Source organism: Lonchura striata, chromosome 26 (assembly GCF_050655825.1).
Source record: "Lonchura striata isolate lonStrDom1 chromosome 26, ASM5065582v1, whole genome shotgun sequence".
NCBI classification, from domain to species: domain Eukaryota; kingdom Metazoa; phylum Chordata; class Aves; order Passeriformes; family Estrildidae; genus Lonchura; species Lonchura striata.
In genome coordinates this window covers 5,014,771-5,042,563 of record NC_140728.1, presented here as the reverse complement: position 1 = coordinate 5,042,563, position 27,793 = coordinate 5,014,771, and the positions used below count along the sequence as shown (strand labels likewise).

At 52.3% G+C, this 27,793-nt stretch overlaps 1 protein-coding gene and 1 long non-coding RNA gene across 15 annotated transcripts in view; both read left to right on the top strand.

Annotated features, from left to right (window-relative positions):
* Positions 1-2,340: 2,340 nt before the first annotated feature.
* LOC146765272 (uncharacterized) lies at positions 2,341-6,037 on the top strand. The gene is made up of 3 exons (XR_014950164.1): positions 2,341-3,894; positions 4,865-5,034; positions 5,483-6,037. It is a non-coding gene; the product is annotated as an uncharacterized LOC146765272 (long non-coding RNA).
* A 16,799-nt stretch (positions 6,038-22,836) lies between these two features.
* NFASC (neurofascin) overlaps positions 22,837-27,793 on the top strand; it is an 81,705-nt gene continuing 76,748 nt past the window's right edge. For 7 of the 14 annotated variants that reach the window (XR_014950163.1, XM_085561260.1, XM_085561263.1 and 4 more), the window contains exon 1: positions 22,837-22,990. The gene's annotated coding sequence lies outside the window, so the exon portion shown is untranslated. Of the gene's footprint in view, positions 22,991-23,309; positions 23,461-27,793 lie in introns of those variants that run through there. The other 7 variants (XM_085561252.1, XM_085561262.1, XM_085561258.1 and 4 more) reach the window with 2 other exon arrangements.

Below are 27,793 nucleotides of genomic sequence, written 5' to 3'. Positions count from 1 at the left end.
AAAATCCTTCCAGGTAGATTTCAGTGCTGGAAAAATCCTTCCAGGTGGATTTGGTGGGCTGGAAAAGCCCTTCCAGGTGGATTTGGTGGGCTGGAAAAGCCCTTCCAGGTGGATTTTGGGGCTGGAAAAGCCCTTCCAGGCGGATTTGGTGGGCTGGAAAAGCCCTTCCAGGCGGATTTGGTGGGCTGGGAAAGCCCTTCCAGGTGGATTTTGGGGCTGAAAAAATCCTTCCAGGTGGATTTTACGGCTGGAAAAGCCCTTCCAGGCGGATTTTGTGTCCGTGCCCGGTGCTCCAGACATTCCCGGGGGTGGAGAAGCATTTCCCGGGTGTCCCGGAGCCCTGTCCCTGCCCCATCCGGCCTGGCCCGGCTCCTGCCGCGCTGCTGCAGAGGCTGAGTAATTCCTGAGGCTCCCGAGATGCTCCTCAGGCAGCCGAGCACGTCCCGATCCAGGTTTTCATTGCGTGGGATCGCAGCCGAGATGGCTCTGATTTATCCTCCCTGCTGCGCCAGCACTTCCCCCCGGCCGGCTCCGGGATCCTCCTGGAGAATATTCCCTGGGAAAGGGTTAAAAATGTTCATTGGAATGGAAAAAATAAAAAATATAAAATCTTGGCGTCTTGAGTGGGTTTTTCCCCTCTCACACTTGTGGGGTTGCGAGATTCCCGGTTTTTTTTTTTCCCTTAGGACACGAGGTGAGCTCCTCGGGGAGCCGCCCTGAGGAATTTTCCTGGAATCAGGGGATTTAGAGGGTTAAGCCAGGCTCAGCCAAGCTCAGCCCTACCAGACCTGGATGATCAAAGGGCTCCAGCGCCTTTTATTTTCTTCTGGATCAGGAAAACCTCAGGGATGGAGGAACCCTGCAGGCATCCCAAATCCCATTTTTAACTCTGCTCCCCCATCCCAAATTTAAGCAAATTCCCATAAATCTGGGGCGAGCCAAGGTCACTCCTGTGGCAGGGATGGGAATGGGATCCCCTTTCCCAAGCTGGAGGTGAATTCCCAAATCCCGAGCCTTGGATTCAGGGCTGTCCCACTCCCTTCGCACATCCCAAGAATCCCCCACTTTTTCACCCCTTCCCAAATCCCATTTTTAATCCTAAATCACAGCAGCCTCCCCAAATTCCCACCTCCTCCTTGTTCCCATGAAGAGATCCCGGAATCCTCTGGAAAACCCTTCCCATTCTCCAGGGGTGGGGAATGCTCCTCTGTTTCCTTTATTCCCTGCATTTTGGGGCTGCTTTATGGCCGCCATAAAAGCTGCCCATAAATCAGGGCCGATCCCATAAAAACCGGGAATAACCGGAATTAGGGCCGGAATGGGACCGGCTCCTTCTGCCAGCGCTGGGAATGTGCCGGGATTCATCCTTTCCTCATTCCCAGACATCTTCACATCCACCCTGGGAAGCAATTCCAGGGGTGAACACACCTGCTGGGGCTCCTCGTTTATGTTTTTTTTTATGGAGAATATGGGATTTTTTTTTTATGGATAACATAGGATTTCTTTATGGATAACATGGGGTTTTTTATGGATGACATGGGGATTTTTGTAATGGATAATATGGGATTTTTTATGGATAACATGGGGAGTTTTTTATGGATAATGAGGGTTTTTTATGGATAATGTTGGAATTTTTATGGATAACATGTTTTTTTTATGGATAACATGGCGATTTTTTTATGGGTAACATGGGAGTTTTTTATGGATAACATGGGGATTTTTATGGATAACATGGGATTTTTTAAATGGATAATGGGTTTTTTATGGATAACATGGTTTTTTTTACGGAGAACATGGGATTTTTTAATGGTTAGCATGGGATTTTTTTAATGGATGACATGGAGGGTTTTTATGGAGAATGTGGGGATTTTTAATGGATAATGTGGAGTGTCACTGTCACAGGGAGGCCATGGGATGTCACCATCATGGGGGTGTCACCGTCACAGGGGACACTGGGGTGCCACTGCCACCATCACGGGGGTGTCACTGTCACCATCATGGGGGTGTCACTGTCACCATCACGGGGGTGTCACCATCACAGGGGACAGTGGGGTGTCACTGTCACCATCACGGGGGTGTCACTGTCACCATCATGGAGGTGTCACTGTCACCATCACGGGGGTGTCACTGTCACCATCACGGAGGTGTCACTGTCACCATCACGGGGGTGTCACCATCACAGGGGACAGTGGGGTGTCACTGTCACCATCACGGGGGTGTCACTGTCACCATCACGGGGGTGTCACCATCACAGGGGACAGTGGGGTGTCACTGTCACCATCACGGGGGTGTCACTGTCACCATCACGGGGGTGTCACCATCACAGGGGACAGTGGGGTGTCACTGTCACCATCACGGGGGTGTCACTGTCACCATCACGGGGGTGTCACCACCACAGGGGACAGTGGGATGTCACTGTCACCATCACGGGGGTGCCGCCGTCCCAGGGATCCCGTCACCCCAGCTCTGCTCGGGGACATTTTTCCCACTGGGGACACTCCGGGCGGGCGGCAGAGCCCGCGCTGGCGGTGCCACCCTTCCCACGGCGACAGGAGCCACCTCGTCCCTCCCTCCGAGCTGTGGGGACACACCTGAGTGTCACACACCGGGCTGGGGGCGTGCAGTGGGCTTTGGGAAGGAATTCCTCCCGGGGAGGGGCTGGGGTGGAATTCCCAGAGCGTCCGGGGCTGCTCCATCCCTGGGAGTGCCCAGGGGCAGGCTGGAAAAACCTGGGATGGTGGAGATGTCCCTGCCCATGGAATGGAATCACTGGAAATCCTAAATCTGGAATTTTAGGTGCCTTCCATCCCAAGTCATTCCATGGATCCATTCACACCCTCGGAGCTTCCTTCCTTCTCCTTTTCCCAGCTCTTCCCGCCCATCCCGGAGCTCCAGGCTCCGCTGGCTCCTCACAAACCCTCGCTGGAGGCTGGACAGGGATAAATCCCAAGGAAAACAGGCCAAAACTGTGTTTATAAAACCCCAAATTTGTTTATTTCTCCTCACTCACATTCCCTGGCTCTGCTCTTCCCATCCTGGCACTGCTCCAGCTCACCAGGGAATGGCTCATTACTGGGATTTCCAAAAAATTGTAATAAAAATCAGCTTTTTTGGTGTTTTTGTTTTTTTTTCTGCACAGTAAAGGGACCAATTATTGGGAGTAGCTCTGGGTTTCCTCAGGGCTGGAACCAGGTTTGTTTTGGGAATGGCTGCTGGAAGAGTTGGAGCAGGAGGGAGAAATGGGAATGGTGCGGAGGAAGCTGAGAATTCCTCTGGATATCCCAGTGAGGGTGGGGAGTTAAATCCAGGTGATCCTGGGATTAGAAATCCAGGTGATGTTGGGGATGGAAATCCAGGTGATGCTGGGAATGGAAACCCAGGTGATCCTGGGATTAGAAATCCAGGTGATTGTGGGAATGGAAATCCAGGTAATGTTGGGGATGGAAATCCAGGTAATGTTGGGGATGGAAATCCAGGTGATCCTGGGAATGGAAACCCAGGTGATGCTGGGGATGGAAATCCAGGTGATCCTGGGAATGGAAATACAGGTGATTCTGGGAATGGAAATCCAGGTGATCCTGGGAATGGAAACCCAGGTGATCCAGGTGATGTAAATCCAGGTGATCCAGCTCCTGCTCATGCTCCTCCAGCACCCAGGCACATCCTTGGATTCCTCGGATGGTTCCCTCTGAGCTGCTCCCCAGGATCAGAGCTCAGCCCTGGATGGTTCCGAGCTCAATTCCCACAAACCCAGCGGATTTTCCAGGACTCCGATCCTGGTCCCTGCGTGTTGGGATCAGCCTGAACTGGAAAAAGGGGACAAAACCCTGGGATCTGCTTTTTGGGAGGAACAGAAATGTTTTTCCGTGGCTTTGGCGCATCCTGGAGGGGCTGGTGAGGCTCAGACTGGGCAGGACGAGGTTTTGCTCCCAGTTCCTGGCAGTGGAGCCCTGGAAGGACGGTGGGAGATCGGGAATGCTCCCGGCTGGAAAAGGAGGAGGAGGAAGAGGAGGAGAACCCTGCGGGGTTGCCATGGCGATTGAGCATCTCCAAATCCTCGGATTATTTATCCCCGCGTTTGTTTAGGCTGAGGGAAAGCCTTGAGGGTGGAAAGAGGGTTGGGATATGAGGAAGAGGAGCGTGGGAATCCAGGAATTCTGATCCTAGAGGAGAAATCCTAAAATTCCAGCTCTGGGGCTCAGCCCAACCTTTGGAGCAGCAAAAAACGGGGATTTTGGGATGGTTCATGGGGCATTTGCCCTCTCAGGGATCCTGTGATCCCAAATCTGCCCCGGATTTCCATGGTGGGATCTGGCCCATGGAATCCAGGCTTTATTGGGATTCATTTGGGTGTGTGGATGGATTTGGATCAGGCTGTGTGTGGAGCTAGCTGGGAAGGTTTTCCAAAGCCATTTCCCAAATTCCAGAGGAGCTTGATGGAGTGATCCTCTGATTTCTGGGATTAAACATCACCTCCCTCAGTCCCTTCCTGGAGCACTGGAGCATCCCAGGCGCTTCCAGCTGTATCCAGCTGCAAATCCCCCCGGGAAGAACCACCCTGAGTCCCCTCCTTGGGGCTCAGCCCCCTGTGCCAGGCTGGTGACATTCCAAACCGTTCCAATTCTTCCAGGAATTCAGGATGCTCCTTCCAGATGTGCTCCTGCACATCTGCTGCCCCTCCCAAGGAAAACTGGGACACTTGAGTGTGTCTGGAGCTGGAATTTTGGGATAAAACAGGAGAAGTGGCACCGAGAGTGCCGGGAACATCCCGGTGTTTGCCATGTCCCCCCTTCCCACTCCCTCCTTTCCATGGGATCTGGAATTGCTCCTAAAGCTCATCTCTGATTCCTTTTGATGCCTCCAGTGTCCCCGTTACGTAAATCCCAGCGTGGGAATGCCGTGGATTTTATGGATGCGGAGTTTGCACAGCTGAGGGGACACCTTGGATTGTTACATCAAAGGACGAGGAAAAATAACTCCGGGAAATCGGGAGCCCTGTGGGAAAATCGATTCCGTTTGATTTGGCCAACAGAGGTCAGCGGGAAGGGGGGAGGAGGCTGGAATTGGGGGAAGAAATCCCGTTATTCTGGGAATGTATTTGGAGGGGAAAGGGAAGGAAAAAAGGAAAAGGAAGGGAAGGGAAGGGAAGGGAAGGGAAGGGAAGGGAAGGGAAGGGAAGGGAAGGGAAGGGAAGGGAAGGGAAGGGAAGCAAATCCCTTTCCCAAGCCTTGGACAATGGATTCTCCTGCTTTGACCTCCTCTCCAAGGGGCTTTGCTGCCCTTCCTTTATTTCTTGGAGCAGGTTTTGTTTTCCCTGGGCATTCCTGGGCTCCAGATGGGGCCAGGCTCGGCTATTCCAGGCCCTCAGCTCCTGCTGCCCACGGCCCCTCTGGAGCTTCTCCGCAGCTCTGACTGGGAATTCTTCAGAGAAACGCAACACGAAGGAATAAACGGAGCTGATGAACCCCATTCTCTTCCCAAGGGATTTCTGGGAAGGCCAAGGAGCATCCTCAGGGAATGAGGGTCCCACCGGAGCTGTCACCCACGGGTGGGAGCAGGAATGAGGGATTTTCCTGGCTGTAGATGCTGAAGGAAGGAAGAAAAACTTCCCAAAATCATGGAATGGTTTGCACAGGAGGTCATTGAGCCCCTAAGCAGAATTTTAGCTCCTGCTAAACCTTATCCCAGCACCAGCAGGGTGATATTCCATGGAAAACAGCACAGCCAACACTGCCACAGCTCCAAAAATCCATGAAAAAAACCAGAATTTGGTGGAAAAATACCCTGGGAGAAGAAAACAGCCTTTCTTGAGAGGGGGAGGAGAAAGATGGGAATGTTTTCCAAGAACCCCAAGGACAATGACAAACGAGGTGAACTCGGAGGCTGCGGAGAAAATCTTGGCAGCGGGTGGAAAACGCGCTGCCAGATTCCGGGGAATTTTAACTGGCATTTAATTAGCGGCACTCAGGTGGTCACAGGAGCGGTGGCAGTGCCGCAGTTCCTGGCATTTGTTAATTAAAGCTGCTCCTGACAGGGATTAACGACTTTTTAATGAATCTGTTGTCTTAATGTCTTACTAAGTTTTGACTTTCCTCCTCCCCCCCGCCGCCAGTTTTCCCGGGAATAGCAGCATCCAAAGGGATGGGAGGTGTGAGGGGCAGGGGTGGTACAGCTCCTGCCAGACTCCCAAAAATTTGGGAATGTGTGGGTTGAGGTGGGGGAACAGGGAGAGGAGGGGGCGTGGCCACAGAGGCAGATTTTTGGGAGGTGCTGCTGCTGGAGGAAAATGGGAATCAGGGATGGGTGTGGGAGAGCCCAGCCCTGCTGATGGAAAAAAAAAAAAATGGGAATCAGGGTTCAAGGTTGGAGATCCCAGCTCTGGTCCTGGAGAACATTTGGAATCAGGGATGGGTGTGGGAGATCCCAGCCCTGCTGCTGGAGCTCCATTTGAAAGTCTCCAGGAGGACCTGGAAAGTGGATATGAAAACAGGGAGCAGGGAGTGAGGAGAAGAAGGAATTCTAGCAGGCTGGAGGAAATGGAGGAAAATGGATCCATAGATTCCTCCCCAGCGGAGCACTGGGTGGGATTCTGCCCTGCCCATCCCATCCCATGGATCCCATTCCATGGATCCCATCCCCTCCCATGGATCCTATGGATCCCATCCCATGGATCCCATCCCCTCCCATGGATCCCATGATTCCCATCCCATGGATCCCATCCCACAGATCCCATCAGATCCCATCCCCTCCCATGGATCCTATCCCATGGATCCTATCCCATGGATCCCATCCCCTCCCATGGATCCCATTGGATCCCATCCCATCCCATGGATCCCCTCCCATGGATCCCATGGATCCTATCCCATGGATCCTATCCCATGGATCCCATGGATCCCATCCCATGCATCCTATCCCATGGATCCCATGGATCCCATCCCATGGATCCCATCCCCTCCCATGGATCCCATGGATCCCACCCCATGAATCCCACCCCATGGATCCCACCCCATGGATCCCATCCCATGGATCCCATCCCATCCCGAGGTGCTTTTGCATCAGAACCGGCCATGGAACAGGCTTTTCCCAAAAAGCCGCGTGCAGCATCCAGTAGGATCCTCCTTCCAGCCATTCTGCCGCATTCCCAGATTCCCAGGAATTCCTGCTGGGAGCCCACGGACTGCGGGGCTGGCGCTGCTCCACCAGACCCCGGTGTTGACATTCCTGGGAAGAGCGGGAGGCAGAATCCGTCGCGGGGAGAGCACGAATCCCCCAAAATAGATCCCATTGCTCCGTCTAAATTTAACGTTCCATGTTCTCCTCGGAACGGGCTCGGCTCCGGCAATTAACTAACGACAGGGATGATTAAGGATCGCTCCCGCGCTTTGCATGTCGAGCCTCTCTCCCACTCCTTCCCTGAATAATAATTCCGTGCTTTTGCAACACCAGCAGAACATTCCCAGGAATGCCGGAGGTGAAAGGGAAATGTGGGAAATGAGCCGTTAAAAGGATCAGGGATAAATCCCCTGTTTGCTTATCCCAAATCCAGGATGGGGTCGGGATCCTGCCTGGGATCGTCCTGAGGGCCCAGGGGAGAAGGGACAGCTCCGGAATGGGATGGAAGCATGGGAATGGTGCTGCTGGAACTGGGATGCATCCAGGCTCCTTTCCTGGCTGGAATGGCGTTATCCCAGGGTGGGTTGGGCGGGAAGGATCCCAAAAACTCATCCTATTCCTGCCCCAACACCTCCCACTATCCCAGATTGCTCCAAGCCCATCCAACCTGGCCTTGGACATTCCAGGGATCCAGGTGCAGCCACAGCTCCTCAGGGAATTCCATCCCAACCCCTCCCCACCCTCAGAGCTGGGAATTCTCTCCCATTATCCCGTCTATCCCTTTCCTCTGGCAGTGGGAAGCCATTCCTGTGTCCTGGCACTCCAGCTCCTGGTGAAGATTTCCTTTCCAGATTCCAGGAATTATCCTGGCAGGCGACCACAGGAGGAGCATCCTGGATCCATCTCACGCCACTTCCCATGGGATCTTCCTGGCAAGGACAGGTATTCCCAACTCTGCAGCAGATCCATGGCCTCTGGAGACTCATTCCTGCTGATCCATGTCCTGTCCGTGCCTAACCAGATGCTAATTTATTAATTAAATGCTGTGCTTAACGACAGGGTGAAGATTAATGAGGGCCAATCCCGCAGGGCATTCCTTGGGAAGAGACAGCTCCATGCATCCAACACCACCCTGGGGTTTTTGGGAAGCTCAAAATTCTCATGGAATGTCCTTGGAGATGCTCCAGGCCAGTCTCAAACCATTCAGGATGGAATTGTTCCCATGGAATTGTCCCAAGGCTGGCGCTGCTGGAAGCAGCTCCGGGCGGGAGCATCGGGAGCACCGGCTCGGATTTGCTGGGGCAAGGCTGGAATGGAGAGAATTCCTCCCAGAAAATAATTCCGTGGACAAATTTCACCTGGAAGACTTCCTTGTGAGCAGCTTTGGATTTTCCTGATAAAAATAAATTATGGAATGACTCCTGCGGCAGCTGCTCAGGAAGAGATTTTCGGGATGAACTCCGAGCTCTGGCTCCGTTTTCCTTCCTGGCTCTGGGATTGCTGGGAATGGGCAGCTCTGGATGCACTTTCTGGAAAGCTCTCTCCAAAAGTTCCTTTGGATCTGGCTGTTGGCTCCAGCACGGGAGCCAAGAAATCCATCAGCAAAATATTAATGGAAAAAAACGGAGTCGGAGGAGCTCAAGAAGAAATTTGGCTCCTCTGTCGGGATTGGTGACTGAAAACTAGGAAATGTTGGGAATTCAGGCACTGAGAGCTGGGAAGTGCTGGGAATCCAGATATTGGGAAATGCTGGGAATTCAGACACTGAGAGCTGGGAAATGCTGGGAATTCAAATATTGGGAAATGCTGGGAATTCAGACACTGAGAGCTGGGAAATGCTGGGAATTCAAATATTGGGAAATGCTGGGAATTCAGACACTGAGAGCTGGGAAGTGCTGGGATTTCAGACACTGAGAGCTGGGAAATGCTGGGAATTCAAATATTGGGAAATGTTGGGAATTCAGACACTGAGAACTGGGAAGTGCTGGGAATTCAAATATTGGGAAATGTTGGGAATTCAGACACTGAGAACTGGGAAGTGCTGGGAATTCAGGCACTGAGAAGTGGGAAATGTTGGGAATTCAGGTATTAGGAAATTTTGGGAACTCAGACATTGAGAAATGCTGGGAGCCAGAAATTCCACCTGAGTTTCCTTTTTTTCCAGGCTGAGCCCCTTTCCCAGCTCCCTCAGGATTCTCCAGCCCCTTCCCCAGATCCATTCCCTTCCCTGGAGACGCTCCAGCCCCAGAATATCCTCCCTGAACTAAGGGAATAATGGATAATTCCCTTTCCTCAGGATCTGCTCCGTGGATCAATCAGAATTAAATAATTTGGGGCTGCAACAAGATTTTTAAGGCTCCTCCAAACCCAAACCTCATTGTAATTCCATGGATAATGAATTATTCCCTGGATAATGAAGTTTAGGCGGCTGCCGTGGTGCAGGAATTCCTGGGAATCATTCTGGGAGGAGAAATCCAAGGATTGCAGCAGCTCCCTCCTCACTTCGTCTAAAATTAACTCGGCTCTCGAGCTGCACTTAAGCAAAACCAGTTGCCATGGCCACGCCGGGGGCTCCTGGATGCAGAAAACCAGGAATTCCGGGATAATGAAGGGCTCTGGAATATCCTCGGGAAGTTCATCCACCTGTTAAACCCTCAGTGCCCAGGAACTGGGAATGGAAATTTCCCCTCCCTTCCCGTGGCTGCGATTTGGGAGAGCTGGAGGAAAAATGTGGAATGAAAAAAGACGGAAGGTGGGAGGCCGGGAGGGATCCAAGGGGATTTTTGGGAATGTGCAAATGCTGAGGTTTGCTGGAAGGCACCGGGAGAGGGACGCTGATATTTATAGCACCTGATTAATCCTTGATTTGCTGCTGCTCAAATTCCGGTTGGGAATCAAATCTGCGCTCCAGGCCTGCTGGGGGCTCCAGAAAAAGCAGGAAAAGAGCCCTGATCCTATGGAAATGCAGGAAAAGAATCCCAATCCTACAGGAAAGGCAGAAGAGAGCCCTGATCCTACAGGAGAGGCATTTCCAGGATGAAATTATTGATTTATTAACTTAATTTCTCTCCCTATTAAGTCCCAACCAACTTCCCCCAAAAATGGGAAATTTTTACCAATTTAGGGTCTGGACCAATGGGAAAATCCCACTTTTCCTGATGGGAATGGAACACGTCATGAGGCTTTTTTATCCGAAACAAAGGCACAGGGATGGTTTTGTTTGGATCCGTGTCCATATGGATCATGCCAAACCCTTACGGACATCACAGACCAACTCCTCGCGTGCCGTAAATCCCAAAATCCCAGTTTTCCCATTCCCTGCCGCATTCCCACCGCTTTACATCCACGCTCCCATCGTGACACTGAGCCATCAAATCCGGAAAAATTTGGCTGGGACACGTGGGACAACCTCCAGGTCCCCAATTATTCCTCCAGCGAGGCGGGAGAGGTGGCTGATCCGCAATTTTCCGTTGCCCTTTGGAATATTCCCGGAAATTAACGGCCCTGGGTTAATTGCCAGGGTAAGGAGGCATCGGGAGGGATGGAAAGAAGGATTTTTATGCCTTTGGAAAGGGCTGCGAGGTCGGGAATCCGTCGCGTGTGCCGTGAGCGGAATCGCAGGCGAGGGCAGCGTTTGTCATTCCAACGGTTTTGTCGGAGCGGCTCTGGCACAGGGATGGGGAAAAAACAGGGATAGGGGAAAAAACAAGGGAAAAACACCCAGGGAAAACAGGGAAAAATCAGGGAAAATGGGGGAAAAACCCAGGGAAAACAGAGAAAAAAAAAGGAGGAAAACAGGGAGAAGAAAGAGGGAAAACAGGGGGGAAAAGCCAGGGAAAACGGGAAGAAAAACAAGGATAAGGGAAAAAAGAGGGAAACGGGGAAAAAAACAGGGACAGGGGAAAAAAACCAGGGAAAACAGGGGGGAAAAGAGAGGGAAAACAGGAAAAGAAAAGAGGGAAAATGGGAAAAAACAATAGGGCAAACAGGGGGAAAAAAGAGGGAAAACAGGGAAAATAGCCAGGAAAAACAGGGAAAAAACAAGAACAAGGAAAAAAACAGGAAAAACAGGAAAAAACCAAAATGGGGACAGGGAAAGAAACAACAGGGGGGAAAAAGGAGGAAAAGAGGAAAAATACCAACCCCAGAATTCCCAAGTCCCAGCTGGGATCTGTCCTGTGCTCCACAGGATTGGGGATGGAGTGAGTGAATGTTTGGAATGTTTGGAGCAGAGGGAATGACTCTGTGCAGGTGTCGGTGCTGGAATTTTGGGATTTCCAGATGTTTTAGGAAAACTCAGCTGTCCCTTCTTCTGCAGCCGTGGATTTGCTGGATGGGACGGGAGATGGGAATGATCCCCGTGGGAAAAGGAGGGGGAGCTCAGCTCCAGGCTGCTGCAGGGCCCTGGGACTTCATCGCATCCCATCCCATGGATCCCATCCAATCCCATGGATCCCATCCCGTGGATCCCATCCCATGGATCACATCCTGTGGATCCCACCCCATGGATCACATCCCATGGATCCCATCCAATCCCATGGATCCCATCCCGTGGATCCCACCCCATGGATCCCATCCTGTGGATCCCACCCCATGGATCACATCCCATGGATCCCATCCCATCCCATGGATCACATCCCATGGATCCCATCCCGTGGATCCCACCCCATGGATCCCATCCAATCCCATGGATCCCACCCCATGGATCCCACCCCATGGATCCCATCCCATGGATCCCATCCCATGGATCCCATCCCATGGATCCCATCTCATGGATCCCATCCCATCCCATCCATTCCTTTCAATCCCATGGATCCCATCTCATGGATCCCACTCCATCCCATGGATCCCATCCCATAGATCCCATGCTATGAAACCCATCCTATGGATCCCAATAAATCACATGATCCCATCCCATGGATCCCATTCAATCTCATGGATCCTGCCCCATGGATCCCATCCTATGGATCCCATCCTATGGATCCCATCCCATGCTATGGATTCCATCCCACCCCATCCCACGGATCCCATCCCATCCCATCCCATGGATCCCATCCCATCCCAATTTGGATTTGGATCCTATAACCTCCAGCTTTTGGTACCTGGAGGAGGAGGAGGAGGAGGGAGGGAGAGGAAGGATTTCTCTGTCACTCTTCTCTGGCAGCTTCAATTCCCTGGAATCCTGAGCTCCTGCTGGGAATCGGGACTATTGGGAATATCGGGAATATCAGGAATATCGGTAATATCAGAGATATTGGGAATATCGGGAATATCATGGATATTGGGAATATTTGGAATATCAGGAATATTGGGAATATCAGGAATCCTTCCCAGAGCTGTTGGTACCCAGATCCCAGCTGAGCAGAACCAGGGAACAATCCCGGTTCTATTTTTATCCCGACCTTTTCTCTCCGTGCTTTTTGTATTCCCATTTATTTCCCCCTTCCCAATCCCTCCCCCCTCTGCTCCATCTCTCCCTTTTCCTCTCTTTCATTTCCCTTCCCTTTGGAGTATCCCGCTAATTAGTGCTGCTAATTAGTGCTGCTAATGAGTTCGTGTTTGTGCATCCAGCAAACGAACGTGTCGGGCTCCGAGGGTTAAAGTGGGATGGCAGCGTGGAAATCCTTGGGAATGGGGGTGGGAAAGAGTGGGAATGCAAGGGAAGGAGTGGGAATGGGGAGAATGGGTGGGAATTGGGGTGGGAATTGTGTGGGAAGGAGTGGGAATTGGGGGGAATGGGGCGGAATTGGGGTGGGAACTGGGATGGGAACTGGGATGGGAATTGGGATAGGAATTGGGGTGGGAACTGGGATGGGAATGAGTGGGAATTGGGGTGGGAATGGGTGGGAATTGGGGTGGGAATGGGTGGGAAGGAGGGGGAATGGGGCGGAATTGGAGTGGGAATGGGGGGAATGGGTGGGAATTGGAGTGGGAATTGGGGTGCAAGGAGTGGGAATTGGGATGGGAATTGGGGTGAGAAGGGATGGGAACTGGAGTGGGAATGGGTGGGAATTGGAGTGGGAATTGGGATGGGAATGAGTGGGAATTGGGGTGGAATTGGAGTGGAAGGTGTGGGAATGGACAGGAAGGAATGGGAATGTGTGGGAATTGGGGTGGGAATGGGTGGGAAATGGAAACGCTGGATAGATCCTCTGGGAATGACCCAGGCAGCCTTGGAGCCCTGACCCTTTCTAAATCCCATTCCTTAAAATATTCCAACATTTAGAAGCAACATCCCAAAAATCCCAGCTCCAAATGGGAGAAGCTCCATAAAAGGCAGATTTGAGGGAGAAGTGTCCGAGCTGTCCCCAAACACTCCAGGGGACTCCAAAGCCACTTCCAGGGAATTATTCTAACAAATTCCTTTAATTTCTTCATCCATCTCTTTTTTAAGGAGATGGAACAACTCCGTCCTGATCCGGAGGTTCCCAGAGTAATTCCAGTGGGAATTATTCCTGCCGCTGAGTTTGGGCTTCGTTTGTTGAAGAGAGGGAGGGGAAAAAAATAAAGATCAAAAGGAATTTTTTTGCAGGAAAAGTGGCAAAAAAGGCTGGGAATTGTGGGAGGGGAAAGCTATTTTGGGATTCAGAGGAATCAGCTTGAAAATTGCCGGAGTTTGGGATGGATCCGTAGGGATTTGGGATGTGGGAATGAGGAGGCTGCAGCTCCGGAGCTGCTCCTGGGGCTCTCCTCTGCTTCCCACCCTGGAAAAATATTCCTTGGAGACCCTCGGAGAATTCATGGAACTCTTTGTTCACCCCTCACCCCTTCCCACGAGATTCCCACATCAAAGCATCCAAGGATTCCTTGGAGCTCTGCTGGCTGTCGGGTTGTTCCCATCCAAACAAAAATCTGGGCAGATATTCTCCCTTTCCCTGGAAAATCCGGGATTTCCGCCCCTCTGGAAGGGCAGGAATGACCCCACGGCAGGGAGAACTGGAGCTCAGCCCCTCAGAATCCCAGGAGCCAAAATTCCTGGAATTCCCATCCCTGGAGGTGTCCAGGGAATTCCTGGAAGTGGCACTCCGGGCTCTGGGTGACAAGGATTGGGCTCGGTGGCCTTGGAAGGCTTTTCCAGCCTCAGAAATCCTGGGATGTCTTTCCTTTCGTTCCTGTTCTGTTGCCTTTCTGATTTTCCTGGAAAACTTGGAGCAATTCCTTTTTCCAGGATGTTTTTCCACACGTGGGATCTGACCTGAGGCCTCCTGCAGCGCCTCAAGGTTGGGAAATTCCCGATTTTGGAACAAATCCCTGATCCTGGGCACAAACAGAGAAGGAAAAGTGAAATATTCCCTAAAAAATGAGGTTAAATGAGGTGTTGTCCGGATGTGCCAATGGGATGGGAATATTTGGGACAAAAAAATGAGCTTGGGCATGGAAAAGACCTTGGAATTCCCTTCCTCTGTCCCTTTTCCATGGAAAGGACCTTGGAATTCCCTTCCTTGTGTCCTTTTTTCATGGAAGGACCTTGGAATTCCCTTCCTTGTGTCCTTTTTTCATGGAAGGACCTTGGAATTCCCTTCTTCTTGTCCCTTTTCCATGCAAAGGATTTTGGAATTCCCTTCCTTGTGTTCCTTTTCCAGGGAAAGGACCTTGGATTCTCCTCCTCCCTGTGCTGTTCCCTGTGAGGGCTGAATCCCAAAAAACCCCCATGGATATTTATTCCCTGCAGCTCCCCTGGGAATTCTGGGAGAGCATTCCAGGGATTTGGGGGGGACAATCCCATGGAAAGTGGCATTTAACCCCCTCAGAGCCACAACCCTTAGTGTTTTCCATGGGGATTTTTTCCATGTTTTTTTACTCCCTGCCTTTCCCCCCTCATCCACCCTTCCCTGGCAGGCGCCGGGATGAATTCCCATGATAAATTCCTGTGATAAATTCCCACTGTTTTGTTGTTTGAGGGATCGGGACAGGCCGGGCGCTTCGGGGAGATTAATTTTTGATTTATGGCCGGCTCCCAGGATTTATTCCCATTTTTCTCCGGAGGGAAAGGCAGAGCTGGAAGTGTTTTAAATTCCATGGGCTCTGCTGGAAAGGGGGGTTGGGATCAATTGGAATCACGGCGGCTTTTCCATGAAATGACTCCAGAAATCTGCTCGGCAAAGAGGGAAAGGAAATAAAATCCCGATATTTTAAATGTTGGCTTTATTAACTGAGGGATGTTCTGGGATTTCTCCACTTGCTGACAGGAATAAATGGAATTTTGGAGCTGGATACAACTCCCTGCTGAGGAATAGATGGGATTAATGGGATCAGGGTTTAAACTGGAAGAAATATCCCAAAAAAAACGCCACAGGAGAGGGATTCTGGAGCCTTTCAATGCCTTCCCGGGACTGTGGCCACCAAATCCCACAAATTCCAAAGAGAAGGCTCAGCATTCCCAAAGAGATTCTCTCCTTTTGGCCACGGTTGGGATTTTGGGAATGCCGATAAGTTTACCCAAGGATTTTGGGAAACCAGTACAACTCAGGGATCCCATTCCAACATTTTCCCCCATGGAAAAAAGGGAAATTGGGAAGTCCTGGACACGCTGGACGCTGCCCGGGGCGTTTTTTCCCTTCCCAGCCCATCCAAGCGCCAGGAAATTCCCGCGGGTGGGATTCATCCTGAGGGCAGGAATGTTCTCGGCCGTGTCCTTCTTTCCGCACCATTTCCCACCTGGATTTTTGCTCCAGTAATTCCCAGATGTTCCAGCGGCTCCTTTTCCCTGCCCGGGAATGTGCTGGCAGCAGAAATTTGGGATGTGCTGCGATCTAGTGGCGAAGGAGGATCCTGGAATTCGCTCCAGGATGGATTCAGCCTTCCCAAGCAGGATTTCCCAGGCTGTTTTCCCGGGAAAATCGGATCCCTGCAGGATCCAAGAGATTGCAGCTGCTCCATCAAATCCTGCCCGGGCACAGATCCCTTCCAAAACGCTCCGGACACATCCCAGGAAACAAATCCAAGCGGGAATTTTGCCTGGAATGCTCCATGGGATCAGCTCTGGATCATCCCTCTCTGCCCGAGGGGAAATATCCTTAATTAGAAGCAGGTTTTTAATTAACAATCAAGCTCAGCTTTGCTGCTTTTCCCTCTTTTCCTGCATTCCCCGACCTTGCCCGGCTGGAATTCTTTCCCTTTTTCCTGCGGGTGATTTTCCTTCCCCCAAATCTTGCTCAGCTCCAGCCCCATCCCAACCTCTGTTCCCTGGGAATTTTGGCTTTTCCTTGGGATATCCCACGCTGCCAGGGATGGAATCCAGGAGCTGTGGCTGTGTAGAATTCCCGGATTCCCAAGGCTGGAAAAATCCCTTCAGGATCATCAACCCCATCCCCACCCTGAGTGCCGCATCCAAGAATTCCTTGGATGCCTCCAGGAATGCCGGGATTCCGAAGCTTTTTGAGCAGCTCCTTCCCGAAGTCTGGATTCCTCTTTTTCCAGGAGGAAATTCCTGCTGCTGTCCCAGCGGGATGAATTTTTGGGATCCCCACTCGGTCACCGAGTTTTCCAGGCGGCGATTTTCCCATCTCGCTGCCGTTCCCCAGCCAAACACGGGAATGTTTGGGAATGGCCGGGAATTCCCGGGAATTCCCGGATTTGGGAAGGATCAATCCCTGGAGAGGGGACAGGAGGGAACAGCAGGTGGCACTCCCGGACCGCGGGCAGCCCCAAACCGCAGTTTTTTGGGAATTTTGGGAATTTCAAATGGAATTTTCCATCCTTTTTTTTTTTTTCCTGGGATTGGGAATTCCAACAGCTCCACAGTTGGATGGCTGAACGGAGCAATCCCTTCTCCTTTAATTCCAATATTTGGCTCCCGAAGGAATCCGCTTTGGAATTTGCGCTGCTTTTCCCGTTGCTATCGGAATAACAAACTCGGGATGAGTCAATTAAAATCCCAATCCAGGATTTAATTCCTGGATTAACAGGGAATAAGCAGTGGATGAGGCCAAACCCCTCTGCCCGCGCTCCTGTGGAATTCCTGGAAAAGCTCCGTGTCCCAGGATTGCCCGGATGGGATCATCCATGTGCTGGGGCAGGAGAGGTGGCTGCTCCGTAAAAACTGAGATTTTGGGATGTGCATCCATAAAATCCCAATTTCTGGGATGCATATCCATGAAATCACAGCTCCTGGGATGTGCATCCATAAAATCTGTGGTCCTGGGATGTGCATCCATGAAAATTGAGTTCCTGGGATGTGCATCCGTAAAATCCCAGTTCTTGGGATGTGCATCAATGAAAATTGAGATTCTGGAATATGCATCCATAAAAATTGAGATTCTGGGATGTGTATCCATGAAATCCCAGTCCCTGGGATGTGCATCCATGAAAATTGAGTTCCTGGGATGTGCATCCGTAAAATCCCAGTTCTTGGGATGTGCATCCATGAAAATTGAGGTTCTGGGATGTGCATCCATGAAAATTGAGATTCTGGGATGTGCATCCATGAAATCCTAGTTCCTGGGATGTGCATCCATAAAATTCCAATTTCTGGGATGTGCATCCATGAAATCCCAGTTCTTGGGATGTGCATCCATGAAAATTGAGGTTCTGGGATGCGCATCCATCACCAGTCTGTCCCTAAATCCTCCCCACCAATCCATCATTCCAAAGGCTTTCAGGCGGATCAATATTTTCCCAAAGAGATTGGAGGAACTCATTTTCCCGCTTTTCCATCCCGGGATAATTGGATTGCCGGGAATCTCCAGGGAGAAGCCAAGGGAAGGGACCTTCCACGGGGTCTGGAGCGAGGGTGAAGGTCCAGGCTGGATCTGGGAAGGGATTTCCCTCCTGGGAAATGCCCAAATTCCAGCTGATCCCAGCGCTCCCATCCCAAACGGATCCTGGAATTTCAGGATGCATTTTCCATCCCATTTATGTGATTTTTTTTTTTTTTGTGTTTCCAACTAATTTTTTTTTGAGGAGTTTTGATCATTTTTACACCAGATTTGGTTGTTCCCATAAGCCCAGGAGACACATCCCGTTTTTTTTCCTCCATGAGCAAATTCCAAGCTTTTCCTCCTGTTCTCTCCCTTTTCCAGAGGTATCTACATGGAAAAATTAGGGAATTTTGGCTCGTAGCCCAGAGAGCTCATCCCTGTAAATCAAATTTTTGATGTGAAAATCAGATTTTTTGTGGTGTAAATCAGATTTTGTGAGGGCTGTGGCCTCTTCCAGATGGGATTTTCCATGGAACCTGCCCCCAAAAAAACGGATTTTTCAATTCCTTCCTGGCCATTTGTGGCCAGGAATGGGAGAGAAGGGAAAAAAATCATTGCTGGAAAAAGGGAAAAGGGGAAAAAAGTGGGAAAGGAGAAGAAACTTTTCAAGGTGCTGAGCATCTCCGGAAGTGCAGCGTGCCCTTGGACGCCTCTGGAATTCTCCGGGATCAGCATCTTGGAGGAGCAGAGCAGTCAGCACTGCTGGAGAGGCAGCTCCGGAGTGAAATTCCCATCTCCAGCCCCAAATCCAGCGGGATCCGGGCAGGAAAGGCCCAGCCCGGTGAAATCTGATGTTCCCAAAGCTGCAGCGTCAGGGATAAGATCCCTGACTCGGGTGACATCCGTGGAAAAACGTTCCCAAATTTAACTCCCGGAGTTTTTTGGGTTTTGTTTTTGCCCTTTGTTGCTGATCCTTGAGGTTGGGTTTTTTTCCTGATGGCTTTTTCCCGATTTTCCCCGTGATTTTTTCCTGATTTTCCCCATGTTTTTTCTTGTTTTTTTACCGGTTTCCCCCATGTTTTTTTCCTGATTTCCTCCATGATTTTCCCCAAGTTTTCCCTATGGTTTTCCCCCAGTTTTCCCCATGTTTTTTTCCCAGTTTGCCCCATGGCTTTTTCCAGGGTTTCCCTATGGCTTTTCCCTGGTTTTTCCCCATGGCTTTTTCCCAGTATTCCCCATGTTTTTTTCCTGGTTTTCCCCATGGTTTTTTCCTGATTTTCTGCATGGCTTTTTCCTGTTTTTCCTTGGTTTCCCCCATGGTTTTTTTTCATGATTTTCCCCATGATTTTTTCCCAAGTTTTCCCCATGGTTTTCCCCAGGTTTTCCCCATGCTTTTTCCCCAGTTTTCCCCATGGATTTTTCCTGTTTTGCCCCATGGCTTTTCCTTAGTTTTTCTCATGGCTTTTTCATGGTTTTCCCCAGTTTTCCCCATGTTTTTTTTTCCAGATTTTCTCCATGGCTTTTTCATGGTTTTCCCTAGTTTTCCCCATGTTTTTTTCCTGGTTTTCCCCATGTTTTTTTCTCAGTTTTCCCCATGTTTTTTTCCCAGTTTCCCCCAGTTTTTCCCATGGCTTTTTGCCCAGTTTCCCCCATGTCTTTTCCCTGGTTTTTCCTATGGCTTTTCCTTGTTTTTCCCCATGTTTTTTCCCCGGTTTTCCTCATGGATTTTTCCTGGTTTTCCCCAGCTCCCAGCAGCTGGGGACGGGTGTCTGGAATTCTGCTCTATCCCAGAATATTCCTGATTGATTTTATTCCCTCCTTCCCCAGCAGCTGCTCCCTGGATCTGGTATTCCATAGGGAAACTGGGATTTCCAAACCTGGCGTTTCCAGCTGTGTCCCCACATCCCCCCAGGAAGTTTTCCCCCTTCTGGCGATCCAGGGGATCCCCATGGAATTTCTGGGAATTCCACTCTCATTTCCATGGCATGGTGACACCTGGAAATGGATTTTTGGGATAAACAGGGAATGGAGCAGGAGAGGGGAGGATTCTGCCCCCTCGGGGGAGACAGAGCTGCTCCAGCCCTGGAATTCCCAGCTCAGGAGGGAAATCCAGGGATGGAGCAGCTCTGGAGTGAGGAAAGGCTGGAAAATTGGGATTGTTCCATCTGGATAAGGGAAGCTTTGGGATGATCCAGCTGTGGCCTTCCAGGAGCTGAGGGAACGACAGGAAAGTTGGAAAAGGGCTTTGGACAAGGGATGGAGTGACAGGGAAAGGGGGAATGGGCTCAGACTGGAAAAGGGGAATGTTCAGTTGGATATTGGGAATAAATCCTCCCCTGGGAGGGTGGGGATGGAATTCCCAGAGAACTCTGTGGCTGGGAGAATTCCAGGGCAGGTTGGAAAAGCCTGGGGTCATGGAAGGTGTCCCTGCCCGTGGAATTGGATCCATTTAAGGTCCCTTCCCACCCGACCCATTCCCTGATTCCCGATTCCATGATTTCCACTGGCGTATCCGATATATTTAATTAATACAGGAATCCATCTCTAAAATCAAATATTTCATACTTTATCTTCAATTCAGCCGGGAGATGAAACCCAGGCTCCCTCTGGCGCTTCCCGACATCCACCTCCATCAATTCCAGCCCTGCAGCCTCAGCAGGAAATCGGGAATTTAATAAAATTTTGTGGCAAGGCGAGGCCACAAATCCGGCAGGGAGTGAGAGGAGCTGTCATGAAAGCGAGAGCTCGATGGCCGAGCGGCCGCGGGGATTCGGCCACCTCTGCGGGGTCACCCGAGGGGACAGTGCCAGCCGTGCCAGCCGTGCCAGGAGTGCCAGGAGTGCCACCGTTACTGGCAGTGCCAGGAGTGCCGGCAGTGCCAGGAGTGCCACTGATATCGGCAGTGCCAGCAGTGCCAACAGTGCCGGCAGTGCCAACAGTGCCGGCAGTGCCAACAGTGCCGGCAGTGCCACTGATATCGGCAGTGACAGCAGTGCCAACGGTGCCGGCAGTGCCAACAGTGACAGCAATGCCACCGGTATTGGCAGTGTCACCGGTGTCCCAGTACCACCAGTGTCCCAGTACCACCAGTGCCACCAGTGCACTGGTACCTGCAGTGCCAGCAGTGCCACCGGTGCCAACAGTGCCAGCAGTGCCACCGGTGCCAACAGTGACAGCAATGCCACCGGTATTGGCAGTGTCACCGGTGTCCCAGTACCAGCAGTGCCACCGGTACCGGCAATGTCACCAGTGCCAGCAGTGCCACCAGTGCCAGCAATGCCACCAGTGACAGCAGTGCCACCAGTATTGGCAGTGCCACTGGTGCCCCAGTACCAGCAGTGACAGCAATGCCACTGGTATTGGCAGTGTCACCAGTGTCCCAGTACCACCAGTGCCACCAGTGCACTGGTACCTGCAGTACCAGCAGTGCCACCGGTACCGGCAATGTCACCAGTGCCAGCAGTGCCAGCAATGCCACCGGCAGTGTCATCAGTACCAGCAATGCCCCAGTGCCAGCACTGCCAGCAATGCCACTGGCAGTGTCATCAGTACCAGCAATGCCCCAGTGCCACCAGTGCCAGCACTGCCAGCACTGCCAGCAGTGCCACTGGTACTGGCAGCCTCACCGGTGTCCCAGTACCAGCAGTGTCCCAGTACCACCAGTGCCACCAGTGCACTGGTACCTGCAGTGCCAGCAGTGCCACCGGTGCTAACAGTGCCAGCAGTGTCCCAGTACCAGCAGTGACAACAATGCCACCGGTATTGGCAGTGTCACCGGTGTCCCAGTACCAGCAGTGCCACCGGTACCGGCAATGTCACCAGTGCCAGCAGTGTCCCAGTACCAGCAGTGCCACCGGTACCGGCAATGTCACCAGTGCCAGCAGTGCCAGCAATGCCACCGGCAGTGTCATCAGTACCAGCAATGCCCCAGTGCCACCAGTGCCAGCACTGCCAGCACTGCCAGCAGTGCCACTGGTACTGGCAGCCTCACCGGTGTCCCAGTACCAGCAGTGTCCCAGTACCACCAGTGCCACCGGTACCGGCAATGTCACCAGTGCCGGCAGTGCCAACAATGCCACCGGCAGTGTCACTGGTGCCAGCAGTGCCAGCAATGCCCCAGTATCACCAGTGCCACCAGTGCCAGCAGTACCAGCAGTGTCAGAAGTGCCAGAAGTGCCAGCAATACCACTGGTACTGGCAGTATCACCGGTGCCCCAGTGCCAGCGGTGCCAGCGGTGCCACTGGTACCAGCAGCGACAGCAGTGCCACCGGTACCGGCAATGTCACCAGAACCAGCAGCGCCACCGGTACTGGCAATGTCACCAGCACCAGCAGTGCCACCGGTACCGGCAATGTCACCAGCACCAGCCGCGCCACCGGTACTGGCAATGTCACCAGAACCAGCCGTGCCACCGGCAGTGCCGCCGGTACTGGCAATGTCACCAGAACCAGCCGTGCCACTGGTACCGGCAATGTCACCAGCACCAGCAGTGCCACCGGTACCGGCAATGTCACCAGAACCAGCAGCGCCACCGGTACCGGCAATGTCACCAGAACCAGCCGTGCCACCGGTACCGGCAATGTCACCAGAACCAGCAGTGACACCGGTACTGGCAATGTCACCAGAACCAGCCGTGCCACCGGTACCGGCAATGTCACCAGCACCAGCCGTGCCACCGGCAGTGCCGCCGGTGCCAGCAGCCGCTGTCGGTGCCAGCCGAGCTGCGCCACTCGCGCTCCTCTCCAGCAGCACCGGGGGACGCTCCTGGCCCTCGGAGCGGGCACAGAGCACCCCGGGGACCCTCCGCACCCTCGGGGTGACCCAAACTCGTCCAGTCCTTGCCCAAAATTCTCATTTGTGTCCCTGCATTGCGCGCGGGGCGCTGGGAGGGGTCAGCTCTTCGGGGTGACCCAAACTCGCCCTCTCCTTGCCCAAAATTCGCATTTTTGTCCCCGGATTGCGCCTTCAGCCTTGGGAGGGCTCAGCCCCGCGCCGAGCGCCTGCGGCTGCTCATTAAGGGCGCCGCTAATGAACTCCTCCCCCTGCTCTGCCCCCTCCCCTCCAGCCCGCGCCTTCCTCCCTCCTTTGCCTCCTCCTCCTCCTCCTGCTGCCGCCGGGCCGCACTCGCTCTCCGCCCGCTCGGGAGCGCGCAGTGCGGCGCGGCCGCGCCCGGGAGCGCGCAGTGCGGCGCACCGAGCCCGCACCGAGCCCGGCTGCGGCCACCTCAGCTCCTCCGGTAAGGACAAACCGGGATCGGGATGCTCCGGGATGCTCCGGGATGCGGGAAGCGCTCGGGGATGCGCCCGGTGCGGGTGGAGGGGCTCCGCGCATCCTCAGCGCGGATTCGGGGTCCTAAACCTGCTCGGTGACCCCCGGAATCTCCCGGTTTTTGCTGTCAGGACCCCGGGAGGGGGGAGCTGGCGCATGTGATGGGATTTTGGCTCTCGCGTCACGGCTTCGCGTCCCCGCGTGTGCCAAAACCCCGCGGTGGCAGTGCGGGGGCACGGGTGGGGACCTTGGGGTGACAGCGCAACTTTGGGGCGCCGAGAGCTGGCGGGGAGCGGCGATTGCGCCGCGGGGGACGCGCCTCGCTCTTTCCCTGTCGCCTTCCCTCCGGAAGAACATCCCGGGCCGGAAAAATCCACCGGGAAAACGCACCTGGCTCGGGATGCGGCGCCGGGAAGCGGCGGGCCCCGGCGGCGAGCGGTGAGTGGCGGGTGCGGGATCCGCATCCTCCCGCAGCCGCTCCCGGGGATCGATCTCCCTCCGGGAAGAGCGGGGAAAGTGCTGAATCATTGGGATCCCGGCTCCACGGCCGCTCCCGATGCTCCGTGGCCGCGAGGAGCTCGGGAATGGGGATGAGGAGGGCGAGGAGGCCGTGAGGGAGCGCTGGGGCCTGGGGGAGAGGGATTGTAGGGATGGAGCAGGGATGGAGCAGGGATGGAGCAGGGATCCTCCCTTTTCCATGGCCTCAGGTGCTCCTTGGAGGACAGGGAGCAGGAAAAATCCCATCCCAGGGAGGCCTCTGGGAACCCAGAGGAGGTTTGGGTGGGGAAAAGGAGATTTTTGTCCAGAAAATCCCATCCCGGCTAAAACCGGGCATGGTCTTGCTCGGGTGGGTTTTTTGCTTTTCCCTCTGGAATGCTGCCGGTGGGTTCCTTCCTCAAGGTCAGCTCCTCGGGATGGCTGAGGAGCACTGCCCAAAGTCACCCCGGGCTGTTCCCGGCTGGCTCCCGGCGGAGGGGCCGGGGGGATGCGGGATTTGCGGGAAAAGCTGGAATTCTGACGTGCCCAGCAGAGGCCCGGCTGCTTTAAGATGGATCCTGTGGCGCTGTGGTGTTTCCGGGGTGCTCCTGGCAGCTGCCGAGGACAAAAGCAGGAATCCTATGACTTTTCCAGGAATGCTGACTCCTTTCTTTCCTGGAAAACCTCCCCCTCTTTGGCAGACACCGAGGGGCTGCTTTGTTCCAAGAAAACTTTGCTTTCTGTCCTGAAAGAAAACTCAAATTTGTCATTTTATGCTCGATTCCTATTTTTAATTTTGCTGTTTCCCTGTTCCCGACTGGGCCTTTGCTGCTTTTCCTTTTCTTTTTCTTTTTTTCTTTTCTTTTTTTTTTTTTTTGTGTGTGTGTAGTTGTAATGTGAATCCAACATAAATAATGAATGGAACGAGCTGGGCTGGCAGGGAGAAGTTGTTTGGTTGGAAAAGTGACTTTGTTTAAAGGAGCTGGCACCTGGGCCCGGTTTTGTGTTAATTCTGGGCTTAACAAAGCTCCGTCCTCATCCTCATCCTCATCCCCATCCCAAGGGATTTGGTTTAAACCCAGCCCAATCCAATCATCCCTTCTCCCAGCTGATGATGAAATGGGGAATATCCCCAGTTTTCCAAATTAATTCATCAGGATTTCTTTTCCTCTCATTCTCTCCAGGTTTTTGGGGGAAATAAAATCCCCCAAAATCCGCTGGAAAAACTCCACCACAAAGGATCCCAAAACTGGGGGGAAATGTTGAATAATAAAGGAGAAAATGAGGATTTTTTTTTTCCATGTTTTTGCTCCTGGCAGGTGGTTGGGATAGTCTGAGTAGGATACTCGTGGGATACTCCTGGATGTAGAGGGCTTGTACCCTCAAATCTCAGGGATGAGCAGGGAAGGGGCTGGGATTAAGTGGGAACCACAAAGTGAGTCTGGATCTGCCTGGGAATGGGAAGTTGGGAATTCCATCTCAGGAAACCCTTGGAGATTCCCAAGAATGTGAGGAAGGGGATGGACACAGGCAGCAGGAAAAAGGAATTTTTTTTTTTTTTTTGGTGCTTCCTTTGTTGGGAAAAGGGGGAATAAATGGATTTAAGGAAGTTTCACTTCCCACTGGAGCTGTTCTTATTCCCAATGCTCCATCCCAGCTGGGGTGGCCTTGGGAAAGGGAATTATCCATATGGATCATGCCCTGGATTGGATCCTTCCTCTGTTCCTGTCACCTGCTCTGCTCCACCGAGAAAAATGGGGAAGTTCTGGGATTCTCCAAGGAAATATTCCCTGGAGAAAGGCCAGTGTAATCCAGAAATAAAGAAATTATCAGGAATGTGGCAGTTCTGGGATGCTCCAAGGAAATATTCCCTGGATAAAGTTGAGTTTTATCCAGAAATGCAGGAATTTGCAGGAATTGAGAAGTTCTGGGATGTTGCAAGGAAATATTCCCTGGAAAAAGATGAGTTTTATACAGGAATTCAGAATATTGCAGGAATGGGGAAGTTCTGGGGTCTTCCAAGGAAATATTCCCTGGATAAAGACCAGTGGAGCTCACCTGGGCAGGTGGAGCTTGGAAAGGGAACACAAAGCTTTGGAAAAATTGTTGGTTCCATCTGGAGCTTTGGAATTTTTCGGCTCCATCCTGCTCAGGGAAGGAGGAGTCCCCAAGGGAAAAGTTTGGGATTTGTTTGAGGGATCTGGGAAAATGGAACACCCCCATTCCCAGGACGTTCCCGAGGCTCTGATTTTATCTGGGAGCGCTGGGCAGGAATTTCTGGATTTGTTTTCCACCTGGGGGTGGATTTTCTGTGGGGTTGTAATTTACTCGTCTGGGCAGCACCAGCCTTGCAAACCCCAGCAGAAATTCATTCCCAGGGAAAAAAAACTGGAAGTTCAGGCAGAATTCCTTCATTTCTTTGCTTTCTGGAATTGCCTGCTTTCCTCACTTTTTAGGTGGAACAAAAGCAGCTGGATTGGGAGGATTCAAACCCAGTGAGAAAATTGGATTTTCAGATAAAAAACATCAGATTTTATTTGAATTTAAGCAGCAAAACCTGTGAGGAGACTCCTAAAGGAAACAAGGAAAAAAGCTCTGGCACTTCCTTTTACTCCTCTGGTTTCGTTTGCCCTTCCCAAAATATTCCTAAAACCTGCCAGGATCCATTCAGGTTTTGGATTCCTTTACAATTTTGCCAGATCTTGTCAGGGAGGTCTGGATTTCTTCCTGCCCCGGAGGGAATTCCTTTCCAACCTCATTTTCCTCATGTTCCGTGTTGTTGGATGAGTTCTGCTTCATCTTTTCCATCTCCCCCCGTCTTCCTGAAGCCCCTCGGTTCCTTTCCAGGATAATTATTGTGTAATTCCAGGGATTTCGGCTTGGAATGAACTTGCTGGAAGTTTAAATGTTCCGTAATCCCCGACCCCCTCCCTTTCCCTTTTTTTCCTTTAATCCCGAGCTGAAAGAAACCGGGCTGGGTTATTACGGATTAAAAAAGAGGAGGATTTATCCTTCGGCTTATCGGGATCACCATTCCCACTTAATGAGATCGGAGGACAAGGATTATCCACGGAAAAAAACAGGGATGACTTCAGGTGGACAGAAATTCCTGACAAGGCTTCCTTATGTTCCTTTGGATGTCATCCTGGAATTTTGAGACCCAGCCCAGTTTTCCTCAGGGATGCAACTGGGAGGGAGCATCCAAAGGGCACAGGAGAGAGGGAATAGTGGCGATTTTTCCCCTGAAAGGAGAATTTGGGATATTTTTCCTTGCCTTCCTCTGCCTTTGAGCTTAAGCAAGAGGTTGGTGCATTCCCAGTTTGGTGGAGGAAGGGAAGAGGGAGCTTTGCCCAATCCAGGCTTGGGAAGAGCTGATGAATCCCTGTCCTGGATTCCGGGATGTTCCTTTCCCACCTCTGGAAGCAAACCTGGAGCCTCACAGGGAGTGGGAAAAGAGGAGCACAACCCCCGGGGTTGGGGCAAGGTGAAGCCGGAGGTTCATCGGAATTCCTGGCAGCTTTTCCGATGCTTTCCGCCTCCTTGGCAGCGGAATTTCGCTCCTTTTCCCAGGGACGGTCGGAATCTGATCCTGCGGCTCTGTCAGCCTGAATCCCAAATTCCTCCTGAAATTTCCTGGCATGGACAGGCCGGGCTGGCAGCTCCAGTGGGAGCTGGGAGAGCTGGAAGGTTCTCCTTGGATCTGTGGAAAATGCACCAAAATTCCCTTTTCTCTCTCAATTATTCCCTTTTCCTGCTTATCCCAAGGATCCCCAAGTTCAAAGAGCAGCAGAATTAAGGAATAATTTGGGTTGGAAAATAAAAATTCATCTCGTTCCACGGACAGGGACAACTTCCCCATCCCAGGTTGCCCCAAGCTGGTCTTGGACACTTCCAGGGGATGGGGAAGCCACAAATTCTCGGGAAAACCTGGGAATGCCGAGGCCGGGAATGTCCGTGGGCAGGAAAATCCTCTTGGATCCGGCCGCTCTCCAGGGTGCTGAAGCCCCTCCTGGGGATTTGGGAACTCCGAGTTAATTCCCTGAGTTCCCATCTCCCTGTTCCCACTGGAATCCAGGATAAAAGGGGAAAACAGGGATACATTGGAACAGCAGAATGCAGGGAATGTGGGAATTCCCTTTTCCCACCCCCAGCGTGGTTTTAAGCTGTGGGTGGTCTCCACAATTTAGGACGGATTTTAAACCCCGCCTGGGTTGAGTTTAGGGCTGATCCTGCTCCCGAGGGTGGTGAAATCCTGAGGCAATTCCAGCTGGAATTGTCTGGGAATCCGGCTGCC